We start from the raw sequence: 17,622 nt of genomic DNA on the forward strand, positions 1-17,622 counted from the left end.
TCAGCAGGAGGACAAATCCGAAGTTCTTACTCAGGCAAATTGCCATTAGATATAGTGCAGCTGAATGCTGCTTGAGTAGAACGATGGAAAGAAGCTAAGGATTTGGTTCAAGAGAAAATAAATAAAATATACACCGTCCTCAGCCTTCTGCATATTGAAAAGTGTGCTGTCTGCACACTGGCATAACGAAGAGCCCATTCTTAGCACACTGTAAGCAGCAGCCAGGCACAAAAGTGGTCTGCTTACGGGCAGTAAGTGGAAAAGGAATGGCATCTCTTCGGTCATGATTTGCACAAGATGTATAGCAAGACTGCATGTCCTGATGCATGTCTTGCACAGCCACATGGTGGACAAGTTTGTCAGTCTTCTATGTTCTCAGGAATAGAAAATGGGAAGTATAGACTATGTCAATCCTGAAAAATAAAATGAGCACTGAAGGAGAGTGACATACCCATTGCCCAAAATGCCTATGGGGAATTCTTACTGGCCTCAGGCTGTGCCTTGGCTTTGTCCATGAGGGTCCAGTTGGCTTGGGGAAACTGTGTCAAGGAGTGTGCTACAGATGATTGACCTTGACTACCTTGACTTCAGCAAGGCTTTTGATACTGTCTCCCATAACATCCTCATAGGGAAGCTCAAGAAGTGTGGGTTGGATGAGTAGACAGTGAGGTGGATTGGGAACTGGCTGAATGACAGGGCTCAGAGGCTTCTGATCGGTGGGGCAGAGTCCAGTTGGAGGCCGGTAGTTAGTGGAGTTCCCCAGGGCTCAGTACTCGGCCCAGTCTTGTTTAACTTGTTCATCAATGACCTGGATGCTGATGACACAAAACTGGAAGGAGTGGCTGATACACTGGAAGGCTGCGCTGCCATTCAGCGGGACCTGGACAGACTGGAGAGATGGGCGGAGAGGAACCTGATGACGTTCAACAAGGGCAAGTGTCAAGTGCTGCACCTGGGCAGGTCAAACCCCATGCACCAGCACAGGCTGGGGGCTGACCTGCTGGAAAGCAGCTCTGCTGAGAGGGACCTGGGATTCCTGGGGGACGACAAGCTGACCATGAGCCAGCAGTGTGCCCTTGTTGCCAAGAAGGCCAATGGTATCCTGGAGTGCATTAAGAGGAGTGTGGCCAGCAGGCCGAGGGAGGTTCTTCTCCCCCTCTACTCTGCCCTGGTGAGAACCCACCTGCAGTACTGTGTCCAGTTCTGGGCTCCCCAGTTCAAGAAAGATGAGGAACTCCTAGAAAGAGGAGAGCAACTAGGATGATAAAGGGACTGGAGCATTTCCCTATGAGGAGAGGCTGAGAGAGTTGGGCTTGTTCAGCCTGAAGAAGGGAAGACTGAGAGGGGACCTCATCAACACATACAAATATCTTAAGGGTGGATGTCACAAGGACAGAGCCAGACTCTTTGCAGTGGTGCCCAGCGACAGGACAAGGGGCAATGGGCACAAACTGAAACATAAGAGGTTTCAGTTGAATATGAGGAAGTACTTCTTTACTTTGAGGGTGACGGAGCACTGGAACAGGCTGCCCAGGGGTGTTGTGGAGTCTCCTTCTCTGGAGACATTCAAAGCCCGCCTGGACGAAGTCCTGTGTAACATGCTCTAGGAGAACCTGCTTTAGCAGGGGGGTTGGACTAGAGAATCTCCCGAGGTCCCTTCCAACCCTTGCGATTCTGTGATTCTGTGATTGCTGACTAGTTCTTGAGCATGTGTTGCAACTCTGTTTAGTTTATTACTAGAGATGTAGCCACCAGAAGCCCATTAATACAAAAGGTGAGGATTCAAAAGAAAACTGAAAGGTGTATGCATAAAAATACCCCATAGATAAGAGCCTGGATAAGTGGATTCATTAAATATCTAGTTTTGAAATTCATACTGTCCCCATGCTCTGTCTGAGATAGGAATGCAGGTCTCCTAGGTACTTCATAAATCAGTAGTACTGGATGTTCCCTGTACTTGACAGCTAACAGTCTGATTGCCTAAAACACTTCAAAAGGGGGAAAAGAAGCAAAGAGGTAAATGAGTAATATTTAAGTAAACCCAATGCTCAGTTTTGAGTATAAATGTATTCATGGTTATGGTTTTTTGAGAAGCTGTGCAAGAATGAGTGGATACCTTCTTGGATACATTTGCACATTCTTTTTCAAGAACAGCTAGGATTGAAAGTACTATGGCAGTATGGGTCTGAGGAAGCCATTCGATAATTTTGGAGCCCAGGAACTATTCATTGAGAGATGTTATGGATCAGAAATTTCAGTGACTGGAGAATGCAGATGACCTCCTTTACTGCTTACTCTGAAAATGCTGCTTTTATTCCATGTACCCCTGAAACAGATGATGGGGTACAAATTCAGTGTCTGGCAGCATTAACACAGGTCAGTGAATTAATCCTTAAATCGTGATTGGATCAGTAGCAGAGTTACAGAGCAAAGAATTTGCTCTCGGTGTTTGCAAGTAGAAAGAAACTTAACAAGTTAGATTTAATACAAGTTTACCAGAAGGTGGAGCTGGATAGTAAATCTAAACAATAACCGGCAATTAATACATTCCAAGGATTATTCCAGTACAGAGGAATGAATGTGGTCGATGTATCAGTAGTTTCTGTGCACTGCAATTCAGATACAACAACTGCTAAGAGCTGGCATCTGTTACCTGGACAGAACTCTAATGATCAGAGTAGCCAGAAAAATATTCTTGAATAATAGAGTCGTAATATAAACAGCACTGCAAAAGTATGGTTTGAAAATAGAGAAAATGAAATGCTAGCTTTAACTCCAATCCTCCAAAGTGTTTAAGTCTACGCGTGTCTTTGGGCCTGTAAATAGTTACTCTGTCATGTGGATGTTACCCCGAGTTAGAGGCTTCTTCAGGAAACTTTAACCTGCATTGTATGCAAGAGACATTTGAAAAATAAATAAATAAATAAAAACCAGCAGTTGAAGTAACCAAAATCAGACCCAGATGCTTTTCCTCTATTAGAAGGGTACCTTTACTTTAGTGACACTTCAGTGTCACTCTGCCATTCTTTTCTAGACTACAATAGAAATGTATAGAAACATCCCTTTTTTTCCATCTGCTAAAACCTCTGCATGTACTGATATCAGTTGGGAGAGATCATAGCAATGAAAAAAGGTAATATAGCAAAACCAATGTTATCCTCTGTCAGGGTATGACATTAACCATATATATGCCATTAGGCATAACCTCATTTCTGGAAATCCTTTGCATTTTTTGTATTGAGAACAGAAGAGACTGATGAACATGTACAGGTGAAGAGTATAGAGTCTTAAATTGGGGCTGTAGGGGAAGGCAACCTTCAGACAATAAAACACATACATAAATATCATGGGCTACCTCTTAAAATTATATCACAGTGTATTAGATATTGCCATACTCTCATTCCCTGCAGGTTGTCATATTTCCATACAAATATCTCTTTGGGCAGGTGAGGCAGACATTTAACTTCATCTTTTTTAACTTCATCTTTTTATCCTGATTAATGAAAAATCTCCTTCAAAGAGCATCCTTCACTTTGTAGCAGGCCAGACTGCCTGTCCATCCCTTACTCAGCTTATTAAGTCTTAAACTTAAGTCTTAAACTTAAGTCTTAAACTGCCCCTGGCTGCCGGCAGTGACTGGAGCTGGGGTTGTGATGATATGAAAGCCCCAGCTTCCTTGTAAAGTTGAATTTCCCTGGAGGAAAGTTTCTTCTGCCTGGCTGACCTGCCAGTCTTTTGTCAGCCTCTTGGTATGAAACTTGGCCTAGGAAAAGTGTTCAACTGGAGCATCCGCCACAGGCACCTTTGCCATCACCACAGTACAACAATGTCTAAAAGCAAAGGATTACAAGTAACCCAGCAGCCATGCTGTTTGTGAATCCACCATCTCAGGGAGGACACGGGCTTGAAACAGACTGGTGACTGGAGAGCCTCAAACCTGGCAGTGGTACTCATAACCCATGGCCAACCTGCCAAGCATTCAGCTGCTCTCCAGCTGATCCCATGGCTTCTGCAGGGTACAGTGGCGCAGCACGGACCCCAGCTTTCATCTGGATCACATGGCTTCTCAGAGCAACTGTAAAGGTCAGGACCAAACGTATTGAGCTGTTGGGTTTGTCCGTGAAGTACTGTTTGAGTAGGTTTGAGGGACAGGTGCATGGTCTGGCTTCCTCGTTTTGGAAGGATTTTCTTAACACACATTATTGTCTGGTGGTGCCCAGGCATCAGAGCAAGCATGGTGTGCCCCTTCCTTGGTGGTATTTGCAGTGATGAGTAATAAAATGCCAAAGGAATGCCCAAAGACAACAGATAAAGATCAGCATCAGCCACAGATGAAGCCCAAAGAGAGAAGGGCTGCAGGTGTCCTCACAATGATCCTAGGTTCTCTCTTTTCGACCCATCTGCAGATCATGATGGAAGCCGGCTTTGGTCAGGAGATATCTAACAGATAATGAAGAATTGGCACCAGGCTCAGGGCCCACATTCACTTTGTTTCAACTGCAGGGAATCTCAGAATAAAGGGCTGTGAAAACCTGGCAAAGGCTGTTTGAAGAGCTTGTTCAGCAAAATAATTTTCCACAGGCAGAAAGAATATGGTAAACATTTTCAGTGGAAGAAATAATAAATATAGAGCTCCATTGTGTTCCATCACAACTGACACAAGGCTCATATGATTAATGATTAACGCCGGGCCAGTAAAGCCCTCCCAAATATGCCTCCCAAAGAAGGAGGAAGGCAGAGGGTTTAGGTCTTCAGCTGAGGTACCTGAATTAATTTAAATACGATTTTATCTCACATGCTTGGTCTTAATTGTCTCCTCCTGAAAATTCAATACCTGCATTCATGCTCCTGGGCTCCAGGGATTCCAGAGCACCACACTGTCCCCACTGAAAGGAAATGAAAAATCGGCTGATGCTAACCAGACCCCTTCAGCAACTTTACCCATTTAAGAGCTGTATCCTGCAGAGTGATTAATGATTTTTTTCCTTTTACATCTAACAGCAAAGAAAGAAGGAAAGAAAGAACGTGTACTGTCGTTCACCTTCTAGCCAATAGACTACAAAGGCATAGTTTGCCAGGATACGCACTTTCCTCCTGTGTGTGATTTATTTTTCGTGTGTATCTGATGTTGCCTCTTCCTCGTATATGGTTGGAGTCTGCAGCATCTTATCAGCAAAAGGTTTGGCTCGCTCTTGTGTATGGCTAGCATTCTGCTTTCTTTGGGCCTTTTTAAAACTGCAACCTGAACCTGTTCACCAGCCCTTTATTAACATGTGTTTTATGGTACAGGTGTAATAATTAATCCAAATGGTTAGCAGATGTGGCTGTCTATCTCTGGGCATGTCAGTTCCTACACACCACCCCTTAATCAAGCAGTGCCCAAGCAATGCCAAAGTAAATGAAAGAAAATAAATTCCACAGAGATATTTATGAGGGCCACCTGGACAGAGAAATACCTTGGCCTTTGCCTGTCCCCTACTCCAGGTGGCTACAAAAGACTGAAGTCCCTCACTAAATATGGGTCAAATCAATCTTGCAGGGAGCTGAAAATGAAAAGCTGTGCTTGGCTCCCTCATTTAACAATAATGAAATTTTGTACATGTGCTCTGAGGAAGCCTGCCCACTTCACCTTATTTATTTGAAATTTCCCTTCTTTTTACCGGTGCCAGCACCTGCTGGACTTCACATAATTCAGGTTGCTGGTTCCTGCCTCTGTTTCTGGCAAGCCAAAGCTAAGGATCTTCTTTGTGTTATCAGCTGGACTCCGGGTGTTGCTTTGCAAATCACGAAGGGAGACACCAGATTTTTATGTTCCTGCCATTTCCACATCTCTTTTCTCAATTATTTATAATCTTCACGTGGGTAATTCCTGGCAGATTTTCAGCACGTTCAGCTTCTGCTGGGATGAAAGGCTTTGCTTGTGAAGGGTGGTTGTTCCAGCCTGCCGGGGGGGGAGCCCATCCCTGGTGGAAGCTGCAGCCTCAGCCACCCTACAGCATCATGGCAAAATGCACCTCCTGCCACCTAGGAGTCTTCCACGCATCTTCTGCAACACATCCAGCCGCTCCTCCCAGAGAATAACCAGCGTGAGGACACAGTGGATGGAAACTCAGGTCTTCCCTGGGTTGGGCAGGAGTTCTGCTAAGAAAGGGTTGGAAGATGAAGCTTCTGGAAAAGGGCATCGAATACTCCTTACATCCATGGCCATTGAATTCTCAGTGAATGAGAAGCTTTCAACGCTGGAAGAAAGCTGTGCACAACAGAAGAAATCAGTGGACATCCTTATAGCTGTAAATCCATTTTATGCACATTAAAAATGCAGGTATCAGTGCAGGTAGTTCTGTCATGGGCACTGCTTAGTGCAGACCAACCATGATGCCAAGCTACATAGGTAAAACGATGTGCCAAAACCAATATACAAATGCATGCGTACCTTGCTATTTTAAAATGTAAGCTCATTTGCTAATCAAACAAAGATAGGAAAAAGTTTCCCATAGGTTGCTGTTTATCTATCTGGCAAGTTTTGCCTAATGAACCTGTATATTGACGGCTGCCACAGAAGAAAAAGCGAAACAGATGGATCATTGGAGTCAAGCTTAAGGCACTGATTATCCTGGTGCAGTTGAAATTGAAAACTGCCATGCAAACACAAGGTGAATCAAAACTCTTTCCAATTTGAACTACTACTGCTTAAATTTCCCCACTATTCAGTCAAGCTGAAGAGAAATTACTGAACAAAACCAAGTACATGATTCATGATTAAATCCGTGAGACCTATTAGCTATCAGCTTTCCATTCACCAGTCTGAAACTCCATGCCAAGAAGTGTCACAGTCTGCTTAGAACAGCAGTGGGGCCAGCCTGAACCACATGGCAGCAGCAGCTAAAAACTCCTGAACTATGCTGGTTTCGTAACATATCCCCCCATATTTTCATCCCCCCTGCTCAAGGTCTGAATGCTGGAATGAATTATCATCGATAACACAGAGGTGCATAATAACTTGAGGACTCCAGAGTCTCCTCTTTTCATCTTAAAGAGGCTTTGGAATATGAATGTGCACAGAAGTGTGTTAAATGGATTATGCTTCCATTATTTTAACTTGTTTATTTGCAACATGAGAAGAGCATGAAGTAAATGCCTGGGAAGTTTCAGCTGGCAAAGTTCAGATGTTCTTTGGTTATGAAGGCAAAAAATAGCATCTTTTTAGAACAAGCACATAAAAAATAATTCGGAAAATCCATACATCGCATAACTTGAAAATTCACGTTTTTCTTGTGGCTTCCAAAAATATCCACTTCTGCACTGAAGCTAATGCCTGTTACAATTTAGCCAAAACAGGGTCAAAGCAGGTGGTTTAAGACTGAAGTCCCACATCAAATTAACTATGATATTTGATATCTGGTAAATACTCTCCAGGGCAAGTTGAATAAGAGACTTTATGATATGCAACAGGTTGGAGTAAATAAAAAGTGTGATGCAAACAAAACATCCACTCTCTGCAATGAAGTATTCCCTCCACAGCCCGGTCTCGAGGGAAGAAACAGAAAAGGAAGACTGGTGGTCAGAAGAAATACTTTAGATGTGAAGGAAGCATGTGTCTGGCAGCTTCAGACATGCACATGAAAAGTAGACTGTTGGAACCAAAGGGTTTCTCCATATGTTGAACTCTGAGTCTCCCATTTCTTCCAGAAGTGATTAGCTAAGGATATTTTCCACTTTTCAGTCAAAGAGAAAAGAAGAGAAAATCCTACAGGGAGATGTTAGATGTGCCACTGGGAAATGTACATCTTCTTATCTCTCTCTACGAGTATCTCTTCCAATCTTTCTTCTCCACCTGCCCCAGACCCTGGGCTGCTAAGCCAAGTTTCTAGGGGATTACAGTTTCCTGAGTCTTCCTGTTGATCATTTATAATTACTGGCACGAGGCTGACTTTTTTCCTCCAGTTCTGTGGAATATCCTCAGGAATCTAAGATTTATTTAAAAGCTCTGTCAGTGGCTCAGAAAACTCCTTAACCAATTCTTTTAAAACCCCTGGCTGCAGTGGATATTTGTTCTTTGATATCCTAAGGACAAAACTTATATGTTGGAGGTAAGAGACATGGCACAAAAGTAGTGTCTGCAGCTCAAACAGGGTCTATATATTGTGTATCAATGGTGGAATACACACAAGTTACACAGCTTAGTCAAATATCTTCCCTTGCTTGTTCTTGCACATCTGAGAAAAGGGGTACGGCTAAAGATGCAGTCAGACTCTGTGTGGGTTGCTGTCTGCCCATATTTCTACTGATTCAGTTATTTTCTAGGCCCTGCTTTTGCCATTCTAGCTCCCCATTCATTCATATACATGAAATGCACCTTATAGATACAAACAGAAGGAATATTTCTCTCTCTGGTCACCATACTCACCAGACATGCTGGTACTTAAACGCCAATACAGATGTTCCAGATTGTTGAAGTTCTGTGCTCTGCACGAAAGATGGAAATTATGCAAAAAGCCCCCCTTGGCCAAAGGACCACAGTAAGGAGCCTTAGAAATGAAAGGGAGAATTTTGGACTTTGAGAACAGGGCTGTAAGCTCCGTCAATCTTTAAAATGTAAAATACGTACATATCTGTGTAAAAGCTTTCCGACAACACTGCTGATAAAGGGAAAGTAGGGTGACCGAAATAATCAGATGCCTGTCTAGAAGTGGTAGGCAAAATAGTGGAGGCTGAGACAGAGCTTCTGTAGTCAAAAATATTGGTATCTTCAAAGTGGATTTATGTAAAACAGACCTTGTCCGAGTACACTGAGATATAGGGGAGATTAAGTTCTAAATATAGTGCATAAAAATTAGTATGTCAATAAAATAGCCTTCAATATGGAATTTAATTTGGTGTCACTATGTGTTTTCATTCAGAAACTGGCATAATAAAAAAATAATGCAGCATATGCTAAATGGTTTAAAAATGAATTGATAAATTGGAAAGCTATACTATAAATCTGGGATCTTTGTTAAATAGGTGTGTTTTATGTGGAGCCCTGCATGGGTCAGTTTTCAGAATTAAACTATTTCATATTATCATTGGACCAGGAAAATATGTGGTTACCACTGGCAAAGACTGGACATGACACAAAGATTATGCAGTGAAGTAAAAAAAAAAAAAAAAAGGAAGAAGAAAAAAAACAGGACTAGAGTTGAGTGTAATGAAGAAGAAGATAAAACAGTGATGCAGACCAGATTGCCTGGTGAAACACATGCAAGCAACACATTAGGAAGTAAAGGCATTTGTTTGGAAAAAAAAAAAAAGCAAACCAGGCCGTACTGACAGAATACACTGTACGTGTGCTCTGGAGGGTGCTGGGGACCACAGTCAGTACACAGTCAGATTGGAGCTCCTGAGGACCTCCAGAAAGGCTTACAGAGATGAACTAGAAAGGAGAAAAGCGCATACAGGTATGGTATTTGGTTACGATGTGGCCATAACATCTATATTCACTGGTGTCCACAGTCCAAGCTGGATAGTGAATAGCAGGAGAAGTCTCACAGGAGAATCAAGAGGATCATGAAAAGGCTGGAAAACTTACACTGGAGTAAAAGACTCCAAAATAGCTCAGTCACTTAAAGAATGTTATAAAGATGACTGTCCATACCTGCTTGCACTGAGAACATAGTTTTGTTTTGTTTTGTTTTGTTCTGTTTTGGTTTTTTAGCTACTGGAGAAAGGCATTGCAGGATCCAATGGCTGGAAATAAAAATATGGTAACTTCAGACCAAAAATAAGGCACACATGTTTTTTAACCAGAGGATGACAGCTAATCATCAAAAGAACAGATCTGGTGGCTATGCAAGGTTCTCTATCACTGGCAATTTGAAAATTAAGATTGACTGTTTCACTTAAAGATGTGCCTTACTTCCAAAAGGAAGTAATTCAGGGAAGAAATGGTCTGGCCCGTGCTATCCTGGAGGTCGGGATCGACATGCAGACTGCTCCCCTCTGGCTTTATAAACCATGAATCAGTTCCTTAATTCTTTCATGGGGAGGTCTATGCTTTTGGGGTTTGTTTTTCCTTTTGAATTGAAATTAGACATTATTGCATTTGTAGCATTAATTCTCCCAGACAACCAATAAATCAGACACATATTTTGCCTGGGATGTATAGTTCACTTTAGCCACAAAAAGACTAAGGAGGAACTTGGACTGGAACATGTGGATTACAAAGGGAGGAAGAGATAGCTTTATGGGCTGTGATGAGATGACCTCATCCAACATTGGCTTTCTTAGATGTCAAAACCCTAATTGTTTGGGTTTGTTTTTCTCCATTTGTTGTTTGCTTGTTTTCTTTTAATTGAGGCTAAACTAAAACACAGAGACAAAAGTCAGGATGGAGCCAAAGCAGGACAAGCAGTCTTTTTTTTTTTTTTTTCCCCAGAATTATCCCAAGATTTTAACTTGAAGTGGTTTTAATCTAAACACTCCAACCTCCCTGTAGCCACATGTTGAACCAATTGAAAGGCAACCAACAGGTAAATATCTCTAGCACGGCACTGCTAATAATGTAGCAGACCTTTAGTAGAAGAGGAAACCCTTTTGACCCCTCTTGTGAAACCTTTTCTGTGGCCTCAGGTTTGGTTGATTTTTTTGTTAAACTGTCATTACAAATGCAAGAAGCAGACACCTGCAAGAAGCTGATAACTTTACATAGATCAACAAGGGAGAAAAGCAGAGGCAAATAGGTTTTATTTGGCTTTAACAGAACACCAGGGAGAAATACAGAGAGAGATTGACTGACAAGGGCTTCAGTAGAAACCCGTCAGCTCGTAATGTGAGAAAGTGCTTGTAAATGTACAAAAACCCCGTGGCCCTTTCCGAAACTAGGACACTTTGCCTGAAATATTCTACTTTTCCTCCCATTGTTTCTTATCCTCCCGTGTTGAAGTCTAACCACAGAACAAGGCACCACTGACCTGCACTGCCGCTCTGTATATCCATCTGGAACCTGTCAAACATTGGCAGCCTGCCCCTATGCAAAACCCTGGAAGGGGATGGAGGTAACCGGTACATATTTTTAAAACAAATAAATTCTCCTGTGTGCTATGATCCTATCAGATTTTGTATCCTAAAAAGGGACAGGCTAGGGTCACCACATACATAGGGAACTTCCAAGAAACCTTGAGGTATTGGAAGAAGAGTGTCTGAAGAAGATATCAGAAGCTGAGAAGATAACACGCTCCTCTTGAAGTGAAGAACCAATGCAGTAGGTTTTCTGGAGACATCCTCTCTCAGTTTAGATATAAACCACATCTCCTGCCTATTTCTGGGCAAATAATAGGAATGAATGATGTCATTTTTTTCACAGCAGACAACTAAAGAAATTATGAACAATTTTGTTCATATTACTTGAAAACGTCTGGTCCTAAAAGAAGTGGGACCATTGAAGATTTTACAGAGCTATTTTCTAAAATGAAAATATTAACCCCAATTCTCAGTCAAATTTTACCTCTGATACCATTTCATCTTCCAATTTTACTCCAGTATGACTGGGGAATTTTCAGTCTCTGCCCTACACCATTCTAAAGGGCTACGCTGTTTCATAAAATACCTCCTAGAGTCTCTAACAACAGAGAAGCATGCCTTTCAGGAGATGCATGTAGTAACTGTTTTGTTGAACATGTATATTTGCGTGTAGAATAAAATTGAGGTTGTGGCTGTTGTACATGCATTATAGTGCATATCTTCTGTAATTCTTCTGCTTTCCCTGAAGTTACTTGTGTTGCACATGCTTGAAAGTTGTCATATTTTAGCGTTTTTAAATGCTAACATTTTATTTATGCTTCCATACTGTCTTTGCTGCAAAAATAAAACTATAGAAGAATTCAGACAAAAAAATACTCATCAATTTCAATGTAAACAAATATTTAAATCTATTGGATTGCTTTCTAGAAAAGTACTGGTGTGTTTATAAATAACCTGAAAAGTCAGAGATATCTAAGAAAGCAAAGAAATGCCCAAGAGGTAATACATACACAGAGATTTAACGTATAAATATTGAGAAATGGAATTCTGTCTTAGCAGGTTACCAGAGCCACATAAGGATATTCACTTAGTGCAATTTAAAAATAATGTCAACAATGCCCCTAAGTGTGACATTCTGTCCTTTTACCCCAGCTCTTGGCTTCCATCAGTCCTGCACAGTAGAGAAAAAAAAAATAGTATAGGAAAAACCTACATGTGCCTGTTGTTAAGTTGGATAGGAGAATGGGAAAAACATGAGAACATCAGAAGAAATAAGGACTCTGTGAGCCGACCACACTTCACAGGTACTCTCTCCATGGGTAATGCTCTCATATTTCATTCTAGTACCTGTTTTTAGGGAAGTGAGAAATAAAACTCTTGAGTCTGTGAGAAAACACTCTGAGATTCACAGGACCATGGTGGGCTTTGTGCCTTAAATATGCTTTTCTTTTTTCTTTTTATTAAAACAAAAGTGTATTGCAAAAAAAAAAATATTACCAAAGACAGTGAAGTTATGGCAAGCTGAAACAGTTGAGGTTTTGCTCCACTGTGTTTTTTATTATTTAACAGCAGAGCGAATGATGTATTGCAGCAGGGTACTATGACTACTGTTCTGTTTCTATGAAGGAGAAAGAGAGATTTCTGAACCCCCAAGGTTCAGGCATGTATCACCTTCTCTCGTGGCTCAATGTTCCTCCAAGATTTTGCCTACAGTCTAATACATGGATTTGTTTTGTTCAGTTGCATTTGTTATCCAAATGACGCCATTTTCCCCCCCAACCATTGACTGATGTTTGAAATCTGTATCTAAATAGTAACCTGGCATATTTTTGTATTTCCATGAAAGCCACTGTGCTATTTTCCCTCACTCAGCACCCCAAAAAATCATATAAGTGGTAGATAAGGTGAATTGAGAACTGTTACTCTAAAAACTGCAGAGGCACATGATAAAACTAGTAGCAGACAGTTTTAAAACAGATAAAATAAAGTACTTTTTTTTTACGCGATGGATGTAAACTTCTAGCATCTGTTGCCACAGGAGGTTGTAGAGACGGACAGAATTGAGGATTAAGGCAAATTTGTGGATAGCATGTCCATAGAATGGAATAAAAGAGCCAGTAAGGGATGTACTCTCTAGAATCCTTAATTCAATGGTTGTGGACCACAGGTAGTGGCTAGATTTGTGTGTTAGTCCCAAACTGCATATCCTGTTGCTACTGCCAGAGGCAGCTACAGAGTTGGAAGGACCTCAGTTCTGGCCCCGAAGGGCATTCATTATATTTGCAAGAATTTTCTCCATCCAGTCTGTGGTCCCAGGATTTATTTCACCCAACCTTTAGCGCAGAAAACTGAGATTTCTCCCTGGATTTGCTTTGGTGTTCCTGTGAACAGCTCAATATTTTATGTTCCCAGGAAAAGGCGAGAGAAGCCCGAGAGCTGCCTGGTGGCAGTTGGATGGAGAAGACATAGAGAAGGCAGAGCCGGGACTCCCAAGGATCCCTGCTGGTTGCAGAAGTTGTTTTTCAGAATACTCTAACATCTCAGTTCACTTTATTTGTTCAAAGCACAATTTGCCACTTTCATCCACTCTGCACTTGAGTGAAGAAGCACTTTCGTTCTTTGCATAACTTTGCTGGGCTTCAGCAACAGGAGCACAGGGACAGAAAGCAAAGAGCATCTTCCATTTCTGCTCCGACAGATGCTACCCGAGCGGCCTCTGGCAGCAGGGAGAAGCAGTTGCACCAGAAGGCAGCCACCGCCTCTGCAGACCCGGGCTCAGGTGCACCAGGCGGCCCATGTGTTTGGAGGAATGGCTAGAGCAGAGGTGGCAAAGAGCTCAGGCAAGGAGTACTGAGCACTACAGAAAGATCCTCAGAGATAATAATAAACATAGTTGCTTTCTGCCCGGGGGTGTGTGTGTGAGGGTACCTCCCAGCAGAGTAGACAGAACAGCCAAAAGACCTAAGAATATGTCATGTCTGAACAAGGAGGAGCAGCAAAGGCTCACCCGCTGCTTGCAAAGGTCTATGGTGCTTTTTGCTGCTTCAGCATATGCATCCACACCTACATTAGGGAGGGATCTATTGGGTTTTGGTTTGTTTTTAGAATTTCATTCCAAAAGTGGTAAAATTTTCTATTTTTTAGAGTATTTTCTATTCTATTCCTATTCTATTTCAATTTTTCTGTTGGCTGACTGCCATCTCAAGGCTGTAAGGCAGGTCAGAGAAGAAGCTTCATAAATAGACCGTAGTAAAATAATATAATAATAAATAGTGCAATATAATAATAAATAGGGCAATTTTATGTTTGTGAAGCGTTTGTTCTTTTTCACTGTTGTCATTCTCATAATTGAAAGGCAAGGCTGAAAGTCTAACAGACTGGATAATATTACAATGTTCAGATTAATTTCATTTTTATCATTTTTATGGCTTTGCACCTTATTGCTTGGCAGTTAGTGGGAATAGATCAACTTTCCCCCAATTCTGAAAGCTGATTATCTCCTTCGCTCTTTAAGATAAGCAAAACCAATTGCATTTTCTTGGCTAACCCAGCCATGTGGTCTAGTCTTCCTATAAAGCTCTCTTTGTTTAAGTGTTTGTGCCTATTTATTGTACATGCTTTTGCACAAGTGGCCAAATGCCTGTTCTTCATCACAAGCATAACGCACTGAGTAAAATCCATTATTTTAGGGCTGGGATCTTTTGCATCGGTACCAGAGTTAGGGAGGGAGAAAGAGCATCTGAAGAGCAACAAACGGGAGCTGCTCCTCTCTGAGGTCTCTTCTGCACCCATCTGGAGGAATGGATATTAGGGCACTGCTTAAAGTATGTCTTTGTCCTGGAGAGCACCTGTGTAAAGAGGGGTCATGCAGATATTTTTCCTTTGCATGTCAGAGCTGTACCTGCTCTGTACAGATGCACCATTTACAGCAAGGTTTCATCCTTGCTTCCAAGCAGTGCCAGCACAGCCAAGAGAGGAGCGCTTGGAGCCGGCTCCTCCAGAGGCAGCAGCCAAGTGACTTGCTGAGATCTCCTTAGCAGCACCTCATCTGCCCCCCAGTTGCTCACGGTGTGTCCCTGGGTGTGTAACCACTGTGCTCACCCAGGCACCCTGGTGCATGAGCACTGGTAAGTGTGGCCTAGTAAAGCCTAGACTGCAGCCTTGCATGATGCCCTGAAAGGACGGTGGCCTTTCCCTGGTGCTGAGTGATGGGATCCAGCAGCATCTGCAGCGCTGTAGCACCCAGAGCCAACACGGAGGGCTGCAGGGGTGCAGGATGGAGAAAGGGGTCTTAGTTGTCCCTGTTGCAGCGTTTGTGCTCAGGCTTTGATCTCCTTTGCTCTGGAAGAGGCTTGCTGACCCTGAGACACAGAGCTTGGCATGCAGCACACCTTCTGGTGGGGGAAGGACCCAGGGACAAGGGGAAGCTTTGGGGCCATACAGTACGCTGCTTGGGAGCAGCTTTGGCAGCCTGCACTTTCTCTTTTAACAATATGAATTAGTAGTTGTTATTAGCATAAAATCACCAGTTAAAACACTCTCAGCTCATTTTTTAACAGTGGAGCTAATTGCCCTTAAGTGCCTGAGCTCCAGCAAAACGAAATGGCACCTTTGTGCAGAAACCCCCAGTGTTTCCCTGGTACATCCATAACGACCTTTAAAATAAGCCGTTACAATTCTGACATGGTACCAGCCTGACACCTTGGGCTGGGATTTAATTTTGAGTTATGGCAGCGTTAGGAAAACATATGATGTGGCCGTTTGTTTGCAGAAAGAAGGGGGAAAAAATCATAAAACCCTCTTTTTTTATGAGCTGTCGCTTGATTCGTTCCTGGAGCCCCAAGTAGCAAGCGTCTAAATCAATGCACACAGCTGTTCTTGCTTCTCGGAGCCCAGCAGGTGTACTACCCAATGCGCCTGCCATCTCCCCCCACTCACATAACAAATAATAACGTCTTACACACACCAGCCATCCATCACAGTTATGGCCGGCCCCGGTGAGGCCGCTGTTCTCAGGGTAGCGTGGAGATTATTTTTTTTTTCTTCTTTCTTTTTTTTTTTCCCCTGTGCCTTTTTACTGTAGAAATACCCTGCCCATGGATTATTAGTCACACTTTCTGGAGTCCTTTAATTGAATAACCTTTGGCTCTTGTGGCAAAGAAAAAAAAAAACCAACCAAAACAAAAAAACCCAAACCCCACACACCACAGTGTTTATTTGTGTTAAAAAACAATAGGCATATTGTGACTGGCGAAATCAATTAGTCTTCCTCTGCAGTAAGGGCCCACATCTGGTGTGATTTAAGTTAATGTAAGGGAAGGGCCGCAGAGGCCCGAAGACCCTGAGTTCTCATTTCAACAGGTGACAGAGAAGGCATAAAAGGCTAATATATACTACAAGTGCGGGGGCGAGGCTATAAATACTGGAAGGTTTGCTTAGGAGGTAAAACAAAGCTAACCAATAATGCAAAAATAAATACCTTCCTGAGACAGGCTGTCACCTGGCATGAGCAGAGGCAGGAGGAGGGGGGGACAGGGACAGCTTGGGAGGCACAGGGTGCTGGGCAGCACGAAGGAGGTGGATTTGCTGGCTGGTTTTGGGTGCCTTCTGTTCATAGGGAAGGAAGGTACGGGGAGTTTGTTCAGTTCCTGCATGATTTCGCTCAGCCGGGGTCTAAAGGCAGTCACAAGAGCCCCGGGCTCTGCCTGCCTGCAAAGCACTAGCCCTGGGGGCTGCATCCGACTGGAACCTGGGTAATTCCTGCCGCTCATCTCAATTCAGTCGCCTGTCACTTCAGTTGTCCTGCTCGTTCTTCCTCACTTGTGCTATGGTGACACAGCACTTATCAAACATGCCCCGTGTGTACTTCACTGAGAGGTGAAGAAGACCAGGTGAGGTAGATTTTTTTATTTATTTTTTTTTTAGCAAAATGATTTTGCAGAGTTTTGGTGGGATCTGTAAGCCATTGGACTCATGAAGCCTGGTTTCCTATGGATTTGTATCCTGCATCCCTGCAGCTCTTCTCTTATTCTGCTGCTGCAAGAAGCCAATTCCCTGCCTCTCCCTTGGCAGTACCTCTGGTCCTCCTGGCTTCTCCTCAACCTTCTCCTGCTCCCTCTGTCTGACCTCAATATCCCCAGCTCCTTCCTATGCCTTTCCATTACTGAAAGCACTAATGTGGCCCTTTCTCCATTACTCAGCTGCCAATCTTCAAATAAATTTAAGGAACTTACCTCAGAGTCATTCAACTCTCCCTCAAATTTGGTTGCAATTCGACTGACATGCTCAAGACTGCAATTACAAAGCCTTTTTACTTTGTAAAGTAGATTGAAGGGTGTTCTGTAAACACCATGTGTGGATTTCCAGATATACATTTCTGCAAAGTTCATTTGAGGCCAGAACACTCAGACTGATGGTTTAGCAACTTCTCTCCAATGTATTTCTGTAATGTTTGGACCATTTGCTGTTGTGTCTGCCTATGCATGCTGAACTTCTGTGGCCAGCCACCCCAGAAATTCTGGCACAGCTGGAAACCGAGACTCTTTGAACCTATAGGTGGGCTATAGGCCCACCTGAGGAGTGTGGGGAGCCTTGTGTTTGCCTGGCAAGGGAAGGTGGCAGAGT

The sequence above is a fragment of the Egretta garzetta genome, unplaced genomic scaffold (assembly GCF_000687185.1).
Source record: "Egretta garzetta isolate BGI_Z169 unplaced genomic scaffold, ASM68718v1 scaffold85, whole genome shotgun sequence".
Classification (NCBI taxonomy): Eukaryota; Metazoa; Chordata; class Aves; order Pelecaniformes; family Ardeidae; genus Egretta; species Egretta garzetta.